The following is a 17653-nucleotide window of genomic DNA, read 5'->3' on the forward strand; positions in this document are numbered from 1 at the left end:
GAGAGTGCTGCTGATGGTAATTACAGTGTGTTTCTTTGCACTGCACCCAGGTGTTCTTCAGAATTAGCCTGTTGGTCCTGATGTGGTCATGGTACAAGGTAATAGTGGATTTTAGGTGATTTAGGGAAGCAAAAGGCAGAAAAATGCTAATAAAGACAGTGAGATACTCCATGTAGAAAGTATTTACATTTTTGTTTGTGTTGCACTGTAAGATAGACAGAATTTAGCTCTCCTGTGCTGAGACTTGTAGCAAGACATAGCAACCTGAAAGGACCAGCTCTGTAACTTTGTGACAGAGGCTCAGCACTGCTAATTCTCCTGGGCTCTCTCTGCCCTTTGCTGATGAACTTTACGCTGGAAACTTTTTTTCCTCCTTTTCCTGTAGAGTGTATGAGGTACTTCACTTACCACAGGTATCAACTCATGAAATCCACAGTGAACAGGGAATGGCCAGCAGGACAAGGGAGGTTATTCTTCCCCTGTACTCAGCACTGGTCAGGCTACACCTTGAGTACTGTGTCCAGTTCTGGGCTCCTCAATTCAAGAGAGATGTTGAGGTGCTGGAACATGTCCAGAGAAGGGTGATGAAGCTGGTGAAGGGCCTGGAGCACAGCCCTGTGAGGAGAGGCTGAGGGAGCTAGGGGGTGTTTAGCCTGGAGAAGAGGAGGCTCAGGGGTGACCTCATTGCTGTCTACAACTACCTGAAGGGAGGCTGTAGCCAGGTGGGGTTGGTCTCTTCTGCCAGGCAACCAGCAACAGAACAAGGGGACACAGTCTCAAGTTGTGGCAGGGGAGGTCTAGGCTGGATGTTAGGAGGAAGTTGCTGGCAGAGAGAGTGATTGGCATTGGAATGGGCTGCCCAGGGAGGTGGTGGAGTCATTGTCCCTGGAGGTGTTCAAGAAAAGCCTGGATGAGGCACTTAGTGCCATGGTCTAGTTGACTGGACAAGGCTGGGTGCTAGGTTGGACTGGATGATCTTGGATGTCTCTTCTAACCTGGTTGGTTCTATGATTCTATCTGATCTGTCTTCTTCAGGTGGAACAGTGAGGTAGCAAAATTAAGGAAGATAAGCAAAGTTCATCACTTTCAGTGCCTGTGGTGTCAGTAATGCTGCTTGCCATTTGTATCATTTAAAGCCCTCAAATCTTAAATTTTGTATGTGGCACATCTGTGAACCATGTGTAATTTGTGAGAACACTTTAAATATGCCACTTTAATGCTTTTACTTTCCTTCACTTTCAGTGGTTTGTCTTGGTTGATTTATTCCTGTGTATTTCCTAAAGCTCCAGGCAGTGAACGTCTGCATGTTCTGTGATTTGTCTGAGCAACTGAAACTACTTTTCAGTGACCAAGACAGGGGTCATAAGTATTCTTAGACTGAATGTGTAGACATGTAAAGAAGCTTAGCTTAATTTGTGAAACAGGAAGAGTAACACAGATTAAGCAATCAGTATTTTTCTGTTCAGTCTTAATTATGTATTTGTTGTCTTTCAAATACAGGTTTAATCCTTATCTTTGCTGTGTGATAACATGACAGTTGGTGTAGTGATTTGTGGATCGTGGTAGCTAGGCACAGAAATGTTTGCTCAACTGTTTGCACCACTTAGCTAGTGATTTGATTGTTATCCAAATAGGACAATGGAAGGTACCTGGTACATTAAAAAATACATCCCAGTTCAAGAGGGACATAGAACAGCTCGAGAGTGTCCAGCACAGAGCCACAAAGATGATGAAGGGAATGGAACATCTCTCTTAGCTTGGAGAAGAGGAGACTGAGAGGAGACCTCATCAGTGTCTATAAATATGTAAAGAATGAGTGCCAGGAGGCTGCAGCCAGGCTCTGCTGGGTGATGCCCAGTGACAGGACAAGGACCATTGGGTGAAGCTGAGGCATAGGAAGCTTCATGTAAACACGAGGAGGAATTTTTTCCCTGTGAGGGTGGCAGAACCCTGGAACAGGCTGCCCAGGGGGGTTGTGGAGTCTCCCTCTCTGGAGATATTCAAAACCTGCCTGGATGCCTTCCTGTGTGACCTGCTCTAAGTGACCCTGCTCTAGCAGGGGGCTTGGACTGGATGAGCTTTTGAGGTCCCTTCCAGCCCCTGTCAATCTATGATTCCCTATGAATGGCTAATGCCAAGCTTTAAATGACCTGCCTTTACTACAGATGCACTTGATTAAAACAAGCCCAGGCATTCCAGTACTGCTTTGACTTGTGGCTTTATTTGTGGAGTAAAATGGAGACCCAGGGAAGCTTCCCTGCAGAAGGAATGCTTAAAAAGTAAGATGGAGTTTGAAAGGTTGGAAGCTTTAGATTTTGTTGTTTGTTTTAACTTTTATAGGTTACCATAATTCTTTCTTAAGGTTTTATTAGGTCTTTCAAATATTTTTGTTTTTCTTCTCTTCTTAGTGATGGGATTCAAAAAAGGGAATGTCCCTCTGGATTGACCCAATGCAATTTGGGTTATTTTTGATTAATTTAGCTGGGGAGCTGAAAAATCAGCTATTCACATGGATTTAGAGTAGACTATACTGAACTGTGGCATCAGTTCTAGAAATTCGTCCTGCTGAATAAAATGCAGTGGTCAGTGCATGCTCCAAATGCAACTTAAATTGGGTAATGCCTTTCTACTGGTTTTCTGCTTGCAGACAAATCCTACCATCTGTCTTGCTCTACCTAGTAGATGCTGCTCTTTATTCTGTAGACATTCAATTAGAGAACTTCATCTCTTAATCTGTTATTTACAAGCAGTGATGTGAAGCATCGGTCAATTGTACAACTGTAGAATCCATTTGGTACAGGCATAATATATGACTTGAGATGTTTGCTTGCTGTGTTGGCTTGGGTGTTACCTGCCCCCCATGCTTAAGAAATCACCCAGATTAGACTCAGCTGAGTGAGAAATTAAGAATGAAGCTTTATACTTACAGCTTAGCACAATATACAAGCAGGTATTTATAGTATCTACAGCTATAGACAGAAATAGACAAGTTAAAAAGTAATACAGAAACACAGCAGCCCTCCCAGAAACCAGAGTCCCCAGGAGGGGCTCCCAACCACCCTTCCACCTTCTTCCCACTCCTCTACCTTACCCCAGACTTTGCCTTACGTTCAAAGAAAGTTTTGAGGGTCATCCAGGGAGGTTAGGAAGCAGATGGATTAGTCACACAGTCAGCAGGTTAGGTTAGAAAGAGATAAGTGCTCCCCAAAGACAGGGAGCAAACAACTGCCTTATCTATGTTTATGTTCTTGTTCTTTTACATCTCAGCAAGCCTATGAGTGCAGTAGCCATCACCATTGTTTCCTTTTGACAGCCTATCATCTAATTCTTCTCACCACAATATCTGAGCTAGGCTCACACTAGCACACCAAAGTAGAATTTGCTCTTAACTGCACACAAATGGAGACACTAAAAATGAAGCCATCTCAAATGTGCAGGTGGATTCACATGTGCAAATATGCATGGAGATGCTCATGAGGGTAATTGTTTTGAATGCTCAGAGAAGCAGCCTCTAAGAGCTGGCTGTGACAGGGACTTCAGTTTGTGCTCTTACAAGTGTGAATACCTGCTTGGCAGAAAGTATAGCTGTAATTTGTTTTAAATGTAGGATTACTGCTCCTGAGCTTTCTATTGTATGTTTTTCACCACTGCTTCTGAGATCTTTTGTTCAAAGCTGCTCGGTGGGACTAGAATGCAGAACTATTCATGTCCAAGTAGCAGGGATTTTTAAGTATCCAAGATAATTACAGGGTAAGGGAAAATAATTTTGAGCTCTCAGTGCTTCTTGTGCAGTTCCCCTGTAGACTTTATTGCTGCTGAATTTTAACAGCCTCCACATTCTCCGTGAGGAACTTTTCTGCAATTAAATAGCCAGAGTTCTCAGCTCCATGGTATCCTCCCTGGAGGATTCTGTCTGTGACACCAGGGCATAACATTCCAATTTCTAGTCAGGCTTCAAGAAAACAAGGTATTTAGCTGAAGCAGATTTTAATTTGACCTTTAGAATCTGTGAGAAGATGTGGAAATGGCTCAGAACTGACAGAACAAAGTCCCAAAGAAGTGATGAAGAAAACATTGGGGGCTTTCAGGCTGAAAAAAGAGAGGTCTGGCTTGTCTTCCTGTTTTTAGGTGTTTATGGAGTATCAAGCACTGTTGTGTCTCTATCAGTATCAGCTTATCTAGAAACCTTTTTTGAATAGGTATGGGAAGGAACAGAAAGAGGTGGAGTAAGTTTCTGAACTAAGGCTTCAGTGATTTGCACAAGTATAAAACGTGCCCTAGATGTGGCTAAATGAATACTAGGTCAGTTCAGGAGTTCATGCCCTTTGGAATTTGCTAGGATAGGGAAAGATCTATGGGGCTGCAGAATTATAATTTTTATACTCAACTGTTCTGTCATCCTCCTGAGAAAGTTGGGGGGAATATCATGATGTGTGTTCTGTGGTTTTTTTTTTTTTTTTTTTTTTTTTGTTTGTTTGTTTGATTTCTTTTCCAGAGCAAGAACAGAAAGAATTTTGAAGACAGTAGTATAGAATCAGAGTTAGAAGGGACCACAAGGATCATCTAATTCCAACCCCCCTGCCATGGGCAGGGACACACTCCCTAGATCAGCCTGGCCAGAGCCTCATCCAGCCTGGCCTTAAACACCTCCCTGGGCAACCTATTCCAGGCTCTCTCCACTCTCATGCTGAACAACTTCCTCTCAGAGGTCTCTGGCTCAGAAAGGTCTACCAATGCCTATAAAAATCTGAGGGGTGAGTGTCAGGATGAAGGTGATTGTCTCTTTGCTGGGGTGGCCTCTGACAGGACAAGGAACAATGGGTACAGCTCAACATGAGGCGACACTTCTGAATGGTGAGGGTGCCAGAGCCCTGGAGCAGGCTGCCCAGAGAGGCTGTGGAGCCTCCTTCTCTGGAGACTTTCCAGAGCCATATGTCTGTAAAAGAAATTCCTCAAGAGGCAAAACAGTTACAAAATAAACTGCCAAGTTGCAACCTGATTTTCTTTTGCTAAGAAAGAATAATAATGGTTCACAACCCTGCAGAACAGTCAGTTTGGCTTCCAAAGGTATTTAAAGTCTGAGGAGATGCATATGATGTATTTTAAAAGCACTTGACCTGGTCAGTGACTTGCAGTAAAAATCTACTTGTGTCTTGAAGGTCTAAATAGAGTTGAAAAATGAACTCCTGAATAAATCAGCCCTCTCCAAGGATTCACAATTTGTTGTGTCTCTCTTTTGTGCTGGAAAAGTGTATTTGACTGGTGCTTCATATTTGTGATTCACCAAGGGTTTGAAACTGATGAAGGTTTCAGTATGATGATGAGTCTAGGAGCTGCTAGATAGTCTGGAATGATCCAGAAGCCACATCTACAGCCATATTGCTGTCTACGACTACCTGAGGGGAGGCTGTAGCCAGGTGGGGGTTGGTCTCTTCTCCCAGGCAACCAGCAACAGAACAAGGGGACACAGTCTCAAATTGTGCTGAGGGAGGTCTAGGCTGGATGTTAGGAGGAAGTTGTTGGCAGAGAGAGTGATTGGCATTGGAATAGGCTGCCCAGGGAGGTGGTGGAGTCACTGTCCCTGGAGGTGTGCAAGAACAAACTGGCTGAGGCACTTAGTGCCATGGTCTAGTTGATGGGACAGGGCTGGGTGCTAGGTTGGACTGGATGATCTTGGAGGTCTCTTCCAACCTGGTTGATTCTGTGATTCTAAGTCTCTTCCCACTGGAAGGAATTGGTCCCATTCTGCAGTTCTGTGCACTGATGAGGATCTCTGCTTTGCTTATAGATGCCTTGAGCACCTCAGTCAGCCTCTTACTTAGCCAATCCAGTGTGCTAAATGACCAGAGGAAGATCCAGGAAAAAGCAGATTATTTCTGCCCATGAGTTGAATTATCTCAACTCAAAGAAGAGATGCCCACCATATTTGGGTAGTGGGGAGAACATGATTTTACAACTAAGAGAAAGCAAAAGGAAAATGAGAAGAGAGGAGCCACTTGGCAGGAAGTTTTAGATTGGATCATTTCTTGTGCTCAGACCTAATCTAGGAGTGGAGTATCATGGATAATGCTGTGGATGGTAGGGTGTCTGAGTGTAGCTAGCTGCACCCACAACTGGTATGGGTAGCTGTGCATAACTTCAGAAGACTGTATGTGTTCCTTCTTTCTCTCTGGTATATGTAAGGAGAGATACTATGCTTGATGTTGTTAAGAGATAGCTGAGCAGCTATGAGCATGCTTACAAGCCTGATAGAAGTTTGATGTCATTGAATAGTGAGAATAAGATTCCTGTTTATAAATATGTAAGGGGTGAGTGCCAGGAGGATGGAGCCAGGCTCTTTCCAGTGATACCCAGTGACAGGACAAGGGACAAAGGGTGGAAGTTGAGGCATAGGAGTTTCCATGCGAACCCGAGGGAGAATTTTTTCAGTGTGATGGTGACAGAGTACTGGAAATAGCTGCCTGGAGGGGTTGTGGAGTCCTCCTCTCTGGAGATATTCAGGAACTGCCTGCATGTGTTCCAGTGTGATCTGCTCTGGCAGGGGGGCTGGACCAGCTGATCTTTCAAGGTCTCTCCCAGCCCCTGACATTCTATGATTCTATGAAAACTTATCTGGTTAGTTATTTTGATGTTTGTGTGACTTTTTTTTTCCCAGGCAAATTCTTTTTCTGAGAGATCCTAGCTTCCTACTTAGACGACAAGAAGATGAAAAGGATTGGGAATGTGTCAGGGTTGCAAATGTACCTTGTAGTGAAGAGAAAAACTTCATGTGAAGGATGAAGACCTTGTGATTCAGAAGCTAATAAGAACATGTCAAGAAGATTCTTACTCATCTCCATTAATGAGCATAGCCTTTGTATTTGCAGAAAGTTGGTGAGGTATCTTAGTGGCTGCTGACGGATTTGGACTGTACTTGTTATTTCAGAACAGCTTTTCAGGACAAGAATTAAACCTTTGTTTCCTGAATCTTCCAGGCAGAAGGAATCTATAGATTGAGGACACTGCATTCCTGTGTTTATAGTGCTTCTGCCAGGGACCATAGTGAAGAATAGAAAGGCACAAGAAGCAGTGTTAATTAGGCTTGGTTGTGTTCCACGCTACCAAAGTTGAATCCTTTCTTGTATCTGTGCCTTTGTGTGTGTGTACCTGCAGATATTCTATGGTGCTCCCCAGCTTCTGGATTTCTCAGGAACAAACCTCTGGTGAGGCCCAGCTGGAGTACTGCATCCAGTTCTGTAGCCCTCATTGCAAGAAGGATGTGGACATGCTGGGGCGTGTCCAGAGAATGGCCATTGGGATCATCAGAGGGCTGCAGCAGCTCTGCTGTGAGGACAGACTGAAAGAGTTGAGGCTGTTCAGTCTGCAGAAGAGGAGGCTCCCAGGTGACCTTCTTGTGGCCTTCCAGGATCTGAAGGGGCCTACAAAAAAGCTGGGGAGGGACTTTTCAGGCCATCAGGGAGTGACAGGACTAGGGGGAATGGAGCAAAGCTGGAGGTGGGAAGGTTCAGACTGGATGTGAGGAGGAAGTTCTTCATGAGAGTGGTGAGAGCCTGGAATGGGTTGCCCAGGGAGGTGGTTGAGGCCCCATGCCTGGAGGTGTTTAAGGCCAGGCTGGATGAGGCTGTGGGCAGCCTGCTCTAGGGTAGGGTGTCCCTGCCCATGGCAGGGGATTGGAACTAGATGATCCTTGTGGTCCCCTCCAACCCTGACTGATTCTATGAAATACCCATTAATATCTTCATTCCTTTCTCAGAATACACTCAAATATGGTGGGTTTTTTTTAAGGTGCAGTTTGTTTTGATGGCTATAAAATGGGTACTTAGTGAAACACTGCTAATCATATTGACACTCCTGGAAATGTGTCCCATATACCAGCAGTTTGGTTTTATTTAAGTAAGACTGAATGAGGGAGGGGGAAAAAAGTAAAGGAAAAGGAAAATATTTTTCTCTTATTAGTGAAAGTAGCAATAGAGGATGAATTTTGTAATTTTTGGTGGTACAAGTTCAGTGTAGGCACAGTGCCTGCATCAAGATATGGCTTAGCACATTTGAAATGAATTTTAAACACACTCTGTAGAGGAAGAAGGATCAGGCAGCAGCCACAAATGCTTTTGTGCTGCAGTTCACCTTCCACTGGAATTGGATTAGGGTATATAGGCATGGCTTGTCTCGTAGAAGGCTGGCAGCAGGAACTGGCCTATCCTTTTTACTGACTCAGATGTTAATTTAATGCTTAGAATTTTTTTCCCCTCCCATCATTAATGACATAGAAAAATGATGGAGCTGCTCCTTCTGGAGGGCATCTCAAGGCACTTGGAAAGGAAGAAAGTTATCAGGAGTAGTCAGTATGGATTTACCAAGAGGAAGTCACCTCCAAGATCATCCAGTCCAACCTAGCACCCAGCCCTGTCCATTCAACTAGACCATGGCACTAAGTGCCTCATCCAGGCTTTTCTTAAGCATCTCCAGGGATGTTGACTCCACCACCTCCCTGGGCAGCCTATTCCAATGCCAATCACTCTCTCTGGCAAGAATTTCCTCCTAACATCCAGCCTAGACCTTCCACAGCACAACTTGAGACTGTGTCCCCTTGTTCTGTTGCTGGTTGCCTGGGAGAAGAGACCAACCCCACCTGGCTACAGCCTCTCTTCAGATAGTCATAGACAGCAATGAGGTCATCCCTGAGCCCCCTCTTCCCCATGCTGCACACCCCCAGCTGCCTCAGCCTATCCTCACAGGGCTGTGCTCCAGGCCCCTCAACAGCTTTGTCACCCTTCTCTGGACACATTCCAGTATCTCAACGTCTCTCTTGAATTGAGGAGCCCAGAACTGGACACAGTAGTCGAGGTGTGGCCTGAGCAGTGTTGAGTACAGGGGTAGAATAACTTCCCTTGTCCTAGGGCCACACTGTTCCTGACACAGGTCAGGCTGCTGTTGGCTCCCTCTGTAAGTTCATAGGCTCTGTGGAGGGTTAGGATGTGTCTGCTTGTTTTTAAATCCTGGGACTCTTCATTGTTTTGTGCTTGTAGAGGCACAGAAGGGGAGGGGGTCAGAAAGGCAGAAACTGACTATTGCCATTGAAGCAATGTTGTCTGAAGTCTTTGAGTACATTAGACTATGAAGCTCTCATCTTTCTCTCTCTTGCCATTAGGGTGACTTTAGCCATAAGTGGATAGCACCTAATCTAGAACTATTTTTCATTAGAGTGGTGCTATCTTTTTATGGTTCTTTAGTAAATGCATCAAAAATTGAGGGGAAAAAATGGCCAAGAGGTGGTGTGTGTCAAGATGCCCCAGTGAGGTAGTGCTGAAAGTTCACTGCTGTAAGCAACGACACACTCAATACAGTGCTGCACCTTCTCATGTCTGATCCCTTTTACTCCTTGCATCACATGTGTTTTATGGATTGGGGACAGCCTTCTGTGCTTATTGATATTTTGTACCTGCAGTGTCAGAAAATCTTTCCTAGCCGCTCTTCTCCTGTCCCCAAGTAGTTATAATATGACTCTGGGTTTGGAGTTTTTCCTGTTCTTCTTACTGTAAACTTTGTGATTCTCATCACTGTTTTGCCCTTTCATGTTCAGGCTGACATCAGATCTTGTGTGAAACAGTGCCATATCCTTTTATCTTAATACTTTTCTCTGTAATTATTACTTTGCTGCCTTTTCAGGTGGGAACTTGCCTTTGTTATTTGATCTTTCTCTGATCATCTTTTTATCACTTGGTAATATAAAGGTTGTATGTGTTCCTCTCTGGCTTTTTTTATTTAAATGATTTCTTTGTCTGCCTGTCAAGGTGAATAATAAAACAACTTCAGGATTGTTCATCTCTCTCCTAATGAATGATGAGGTGTAGTATGTCCTGACATCAATGATTAATTTACAAAAGTTTCTTCACACTTCAGTAAAATGGGGTAGTCAGAGAAAATATTGTGTCATCAGACTATAGTGCTGTTGTCAAAAAGACCCTGTCTGACTGATAGGGTAACTGGGAGTACGATCTGCAAGTGTGTATCACTCCTAAACTCAAGTCAGATAACAGAGCTAGGCTGGAGGAAGTTCTTGACAGAGTGATTTGCCATTGGAATGGGCTGCCCAGGGAGGTCGTGCAGACAGCAACTCCACCACCTCACTGTCCCTGGAGGTGTTCAAGGACAGACTGGATGAGGCACTTAGTGCCATGGTCTAGTTGATTGGCTAGGGCTGGGTGCTAGGTTGGACTGGATGATCTTGGAGGTCTCATCCAACCTGGCTGTTTCTATGATTCTGTGTGTGAGTTAAAGTATGAAAAGCACTGGATGAATGTGACCTTTAATGATTCTTTAAATCACATGTATAAGGTTATGCATATAAGTTATGAATGCCAAGGTCAGATGTCTGCTCTTGCTCCAAATATGGAGGTGTGGAAATCCTCCAATGCCACGATACAACTTTCAAACTTCTCATTTATGGCAGTCCACAAGGAGTTCCTGACAGGCAGGCTTCCGAAAGTAAACTGAACCAAGTCCAAGCTATCTCCCTAAACCATATCCCTAAGTAGCACATCCAAACAACTCTTAAACATATCCACCACCTCTCTGGGCACCTCATTCCAGTGCCTGACCACTCTCTCTGTGAAAAACTTTTCCTAATGTCCAATCCAAACCTTCCCAGCCTCAGCTTGAGGCCATTCCCCCTTGTTCTGTTCTCCAGTTACCTGTGAGACTCAAGAGACCAGCAGCAGCCTCTCCACGGTATCCCTTCAGGTAGTCGTAGACAGCAAAGAGGTCTCCCCTCATCCTCCTCAGTAACTCCAGCATGTGAGTTTCCCTGTGGATGTCTGTGGGATAGATTTCTGTGTTTATGGCATTGAGTCATTAAGATGCTTTCCTGACTGTTACTGCCCAGATTAGATATGTGGACGTGCAAAAATAGTTTCAAAGAAAACCATCTGCAGCCAACTCCTGGGTGGGTTTGCAAGTTTTTGATCATTTGGTGCAGTGTGTTTCTTCCTGTGGATTTCATTCACTGCCCTTCAATGCATCTGAGCCATCGATGTTCTTTACAGCCTGTTGAGCTGTGCTGCTCTGTGCCTCCAGCGCTCCTTCCCTCCGGACTTCTGCTGAGCACCTCTGCAAAGTTAACCAGTGAACATTGCTCTTAAACAAGCAAAAGGAGCAACTGTCACCAAACCTGTACTGCCTTTCTGTCTGAGATCAAAACCTCCCAACATGCTGACAGTGCCACAAAGCTTCTCAACAGAGCACAGCACTCAATCAAAAGCTTGAAAATGCAGTGCTGATTCTTTGAAGCATATCCAACCTGCCACAAGACTTGCAAAGGGGGAATAGAGTAAGTCATCCTTGGAAAGCTCTCTTTTGTCTCTTTGTGTGTAAGGGCTGTGTAGTAGGATGCTTCAACTTAAGGATGGCACAGGGCAAGCTATCAACAAATTCTGGGGCACCCAACACCAGAAGGACATTGAACTGTTGGAGTTGGTCCAGAAGAGGGTCAAGAAAATGATCATAGGGCTGAAGCACCTGCCCTGTGGGGAGAGGCTGAGAGAGTTGGGGCTGCTCAGCCTGAAGAAGAGAAGCCTCCTGTGAGATCTTTTAGGAGTCTTTCCAGTACCTGAAGCAGGCCTACAAGGAAGCTGGGAAGGGACTTTTTGCAAGGGCTTTCAGTGATGGGATGGATTGAAGCTGGTAGGTATGGAATGGATATTTGGAATTCTTTACAGTGAGGGTGGTGAGAGCTCTACTCCTTGGAAGTGTTCAAGGCCAGATTGGATGGGGCCTCAAGCAGCCTGCTCTGGTGCAAGGCATCCCTGCCCATGGCAGGGCAGGTGGAACTAGGAGATCTTCAGGGTCCCTTCCAACCCAAACCGTTCTGTGATTCTGTGAAATCCTGTGAGGAGCCTACTCATATTGCTGTAATGCAGTCTTAATTGCCTCTGTCCATGCTAAGTGATGTATATTGACAGAGTAAATCATCCCTCTGTTAAGAACTGGCTGAGATACACCTGTGCGTGGTATTCACTGTGCCTATAGCATAGCTTTAAACTGCCTCACTTCTGTGCATTAGTGAATCCAGCCATTTAACGAGGTTGAGACTGAAACATGCTAATTGTCTGGAAGTGAAAGTCATCTTTGTGACATTCTTTTTCAGACCTGGAGTAGATCAGACTACCAGATTTTTTTTCTACAGATTTTGGCTGTAAAACATTTTCAATGCATATAAAACCTAGGAGAGAAAGTATGTTCAGCAGATTCAAGGAGAACAGCTGAAAATAATTGAAAAGGTAACATTTCCACCCAGACTGAGAAAGGATCACTTGTCTCAGTCCCCAAGGCACACCAACAAACTTCATCTATTGAATTACCAGCCTGAGCTTGCAATCAGTAAGGCAATTTTCAGAAGTTGTAGTTCCCTTAAATCCACAAGAAAAGGCAAATTATTCTTATTTAAAGAATAGCATTTTCTAATTGAGTTTATTTCTCATGAATCCTGGATAATCATAGACTGGGTAGCTTTAAAAGAACTCTTAAGGCAGTGAAGCCTTAAGGATCTGGCAGTATAGAATGAAGTTAGTGGTCTGGCAGATTTCTTCAATTTTCTGAAGCCATGGTCAATAAGTTTGCAATAAAACTGAGCTATGAGTAATGTTTTTGTCATTGTCTGGGAGCTGTTGTTACATGATATATATATAAAAAAAATATTTAAGACTTTTTTTCCTCGGCCAGACTGCAGTACAAATTAATAGCCTAACAAAGCAAGCAAGAGAACCTTTTGGAAGGTAAATGCAGCGTGTTTACAGTGTCATGTGTGAGGATATATTATGCACGAGAATTGACTGTGTGGGAGGAGACTCTCCTGCTGCCTTCTCAGATTCTTTCAGATTCACTGACCTGCAAAGAATTTGCTTCTTCCATCAATGGCAAGGATCTTTTAAGCTGTAACAGGCAGTGGAGGATTTACTAAAGAGAGAGGAAAGCAAACCACCCTACTGCAGTATCTCTGCCCAGGTGGTCGCCAACTGAAATCCCCAACAAACCATTCACAGCATGAGCAGACAGATACAGGCATAATTGAAAGAGATAGAGAAATAATAGCGCCTGGTGTAAGCACAGCATCAAAATTAGATTGTATTGGTCTGCTTCAGACTGTTGGGGATCATCTCCTGAATCCAGAGTGCTGCAGCACCGCTCTGCAGTTGTGGTGGGGTGTCTTTGGCAGACCGTGCAGTGAAGCAGTTTACTCTGGTTGAGAGTCCATCAAGATTCAGTGGTGCTGTGAGGCATGGCTTGCTGTGGCCTTCTGGAAGTTTCTGCTTTTAACTCTTCAATGTGTAGCTTAAGATAAACTGATCTTACAGCTTGTCACAACTAGAATGACAGGGGTTGGAAGGGACCTCTGCGACTGAGGCGAATCCGCCTGACAAAGCAGGATCAATTAGGGCAGGAAATGAATCCCTTTGCATCATAGGAATCTATCTTCATATGGACAGATTAAACACCTCTGTTTCTGTCTGGTACCACTGCCTTTTGCATTGACATAGTTTATGATGCTGTCTGTGCTGTGCATCCAGAAAGAACTAGTAAGGCTACGTACTGTACTGCACTCTTGCACTTGGGTCTTCTGCAGCTGCATTTTCCATGTCACAAGGCTTCAGATATAGTGGTACAGTAAAGACAAGCTGCAGTTCTTGAACTGTGCATTTTTCTCCTTTTGTGGTGTTTTTTCTTTGGCAGAGCTTCACTGACCCATCTTTTATTTTACTATATTGCTGTGTGACTCTTGTTTTATTTATTCAGGTGGGGTATTCCTGGGGAAATTTGATTATGGTGATATAGAAGAGATGTAATATTTAGGGTGAATGATGTGATTTACATCTTTAAAATGCCCCTTTTATGCTTGGGCTTACCCAATAGCACACAAAATTGCAGTCTTATGCAGTTCTACCATTGTAAAAACAAGCAAAATTTTACAAGAATGATTCTGACTGCCATTGATGATGCTGATAAAATTGTAGAATCAACCAGGTTGGAAGAGACCTCCACTGTACTGCTGTGTACAGATGTCCTTCAGAGCCAGTCCCTGTTCTGTCCATGCAGTTACAAATGGCTAGCTTTAACCAGCTTCACATAGGTAACCCTAGGGAAAGGACACAGTGAATCTGGTCTGTGTTTCCTAAGGATTCTCTGTTTTTCAGTGGGCATATTCTAATCACCTGAGAGAATGAAATGTCCATGTCATACAACTCTGAAACCTCCATCATAACAATGAAATTGTGAATCATAGAATCAACCAGGTTGGAAGAGACCTCCAAGATCATCCAGTCCAACCTAGCACCCAGCCCTGTCCAATCAACTAGACCATGGCACTAAGTGCCTCATCCAGTCTTCTCTTGAACAACTCCAGGGGTGTTGGACTAGATGATCTTGGAGATCTCTTTCAACCTGGTTGATTCTATGATTCCACCACCTCCCTGGGCAGCCCATTCCAATGCCAATCACTCTCTCTGGCAAGAACTTCCTCCTAACATCCAGCCTATACCTCTTCCTGTGCAACTTGAGACTGTGTCCCTTTGTTCTGTTGCTGGTTGTCTGGCAGAAGAGACCAACCCCACCTGGCTGCAGCCTCCCTTCAGATAGTTGTAGACAGCAATGAGATCTGCCCTGAGCCTCCCCTTCTCCAGGCTAAATGACCCCAGCTCCCTCAGCCTCTCCTCATAGTTTAGTTTGGTTTTAATTTCCTATCTTTCAAAACTCTTAGTAAACTTTGATGGTCAGAATCTAGATGGTACTGCACAGCTCGATGGAGTTGTGAAGATTTTATTTTATCTTTCTTTTTTCTTTTTCTGTTTGTGCTGGTTAGAACTCTCTCCAGACAAAAGTGTAAAATGGTTTACATCTTTGGCCTTTGGCTGTTTGCAAAGTTACTTCCAGCATAAGACAATTCATATTCGGTGCGTGTCCACAGCTTGATGGTAGGGCGAAGTGCAACAGCAAGCAGACCAATTTGCCATTGCCCAAAAGTTTAAAAGCCAATGGACCTTCCTGGATCTGGAGGGATTGTTCCCTTCTTTCATATAGGCATTTCACCTTCTGTAGGTCGGTGTGGGGTTGTTTGGGTTTGTTATTTGTTTGTTCATTTTAATTTACGTTGCTCTCCTATTCCAAAGATTTACAGACTCCAAGGAACAGTGTCCTGTGGAGATGGGAAATACAGAGGCAAGGTTTTTAATCCCTTAGATAATTAAGCACTAAAATAAATGATTAAAAAATGATGAGGTGAAACACTCAGTTAGTTTTAATATAAAAATAATGTACTTCTCCCTGTGGAATGCAAAGGAAGGGAGCTGCAATCAAAAATTGAATATGCTGAGCTTTTTTTGCCTCTCTCTAAGTTGCCTCCTTGATGCTTCACTGTGTTTAATGGTGCTTTGCCAAGCTGTTGGGAGGAGTACAAAATGAGTGTGGAATTTATAAATGGGACATTAGATGGAGGAACTATGTTATGGGCTGAGTGATCTGAGGAGTACAACAGCAGAACAGATTTTGCCTTAGGGCTGGAGAGGAGAGATGTATCCCTGCAACTCTAAGTACTAGCAAAGCCATTTAAAGTTGTTAGAAATCTTTGTTGGGGGATTATCTAGAAAAAAAGGTCTTAAACTTCATCTGCTCTCTCTGAATATCTGGAGAGAGAGCGGGAGCTGAATGTTGAAAGGACCAAGGCTAAAGTAAAGGCTGGTTTTGCATGTAAAGAATGTCCATGGTTTACTCTTCATTGAAAACAAGCAGAAAAGCTTTGATTGTGACATCCTCTAAGCTTAAACAAGATCTAAGCTGAATTTTCCACCTCTAGAGATCATTGGACTTCTGTTGCTGTTACAATTTACACTTTCTCCCCCTCTACTCCACTCTGGTGAGACCCCACCTGAAGTATTGCATCCAGTTCTGGAGCCCCTGTTACAAGAAGAATGTGGACCTGCTGGAGAACGTCCAGAGAAGGGCCACGAGAATGCTCAGAGGGCTGCAGCAGCTCTGCTATGAGAACAGACTGAAAGAGTTGGGGCTGTACAGTCTGCAGAAGAGGAGGCTCCAGGGTGACCTTCTTGTGGCCTTCCAGTGTCTGAAGGGGACTGACAAAAAAGCTGGGGAGGGACTTTTTATGTATCAGATAGTGACAGGACTAGGGGGAATAGAGCAAAGTTGGAGATGGGTAGGTTCAGGCTGGACATGAGGAGGAAGTTGTTGAGCATGAGAGTGGTAAGAGCCTGGAATGGGTTGCCCAGGAAGGTGGTTGAAGCCCCATCCCTGGAGGTGTTTAAGGCCAGGCTGGATGAGGCTGTGGGCAGCCTGATCTAGGGTAGGGTGTCCCTGCCCATGGCAGGGGAGTTGGAACTAGATGATCCTTGTGGTCCCTTCCAACCCTGACTGATTCTATGATGATGTGCAAAGGACATTTGCCTGATTCTTGAGATGGAATTTATTTCTAATTCTAGATGAAATTTAAGAGTTGACATTAATTAAACTTTTAACAGTAAGATTTTATTTCAGTTGTTTACTGGGAGATCAGTTTTAGTTTTTCAGGATGGAAAGATTTCCAAAACTGAAACTCTTCTCTGCAGTCCTTTCTTCCTGACCTTTACCATTCTGAGATTTGCTCCTTCTACAAGCCAAGTCATGCCCCCCATTACCTCAGGTTTGGTTGGTTTGGTTTTTTGGTGTTGGGGGTTTGTAGTGGTTGGTTTTGGTTTCTTGTTTTGTGGGGTAGGGGATGGTGTAGGTGTTTTTTTTGGTGTCTGTGGGGGTTTTGGTTTTGTTTTGGTTTTTTTTTTTGTTTGAATAGCCAACTAGGTTTGCTTTTCCATAGAGAGAGTTCATTGCTCCAGTTCTCCACTGTTTTGCATTATAATAGTGCCTGGAGAACTTAACTGAGATGACAGTCTTGTTATTGTAGGTGATGCTCATATACACATGGTAAGATAAGTCTGTTGTATTTACATTCTACACAGACAAAATTTGAGGGGAAACACAGTAATACTCTTATGTTGATGACAGAACAGCAGCACAGTGAAAGCAGCTTGTCTGAGACTGGACAAGTCTAAGGCAGAGCGAGGTTTGCATTAACTAGTCTGAAGCTGCCTTGATTGACATGCTGATTATGGATAGCATATGGATGTGGCTGCCTCTCCTACAAAGGTGTTTTCCTCCTTCAGAGTTACACAGTCCATAGGCAGATAAGATTGCTGCCATGAGGCATTTTGCAAGTTGCTTTTGGTCAATGCTTGCAGTTTGAAATCAGAGGTTGTCAGGAAGTACCAACACTTTTCCATAGGGTTTGAAGAGAATAAGCCCCTTCTGTTGTAGGGTTTGTGCTATCTTGCAGTATTTAAATAGCAGATTGATGATTAGGAGTAACAGACATCACTTTAGGCTACTATAGTGCTTGAGGAACAAACAAATTTTTAGGTCTAATGCCCCAAAAAACCTCACTCACCAAAGCAAACAAATTAATGAAGCATTTGTGTTGGGACACTGGGTTGCCTTTGAATGCCATCTGTGATAACTCTTTGATGCTCCTCTAAATAAAGGTAAAGATTTGAATTTGCTACAGGAAAAAAAGCAACAACTCATTTCACACTTTGGGTTTAAAGACACCAGCACAAAG

At 43.8% G+C, this 17653-nt stretch overlaps 1 protein-coding gene across 1 annotated transcript in view; it reads left to right on the forward strand.

Annotated features, from left to right (window-relative positions):
• Positions 1-17653, forward strand: part of TMEM132D (transmembrane protein 132D) — a 318685-nt gene that overhangs the window by 56766 nt on the left and 244266 nt on the right. The gene's annotated exons all lie outside the window — the stretch shown is intronic.

The sequence above is a fragment of the Pogoniulus pusillus genome, chromosome 30, assembly GCF_015220805.1.
Source record: "Pogoniulus pusillus isolate bPogPus1 chromosome 30, bPogPus1.pri, whole genome shotgun sequence".
In the NCBI taxonomy this organism is placed as follows: domain Eukaryota; kingdom Metazoa; phylum Chordata; class Aves; order Piciformes; family Lybiidae; genus Pogoniulus; species Pogoniulus pusillus.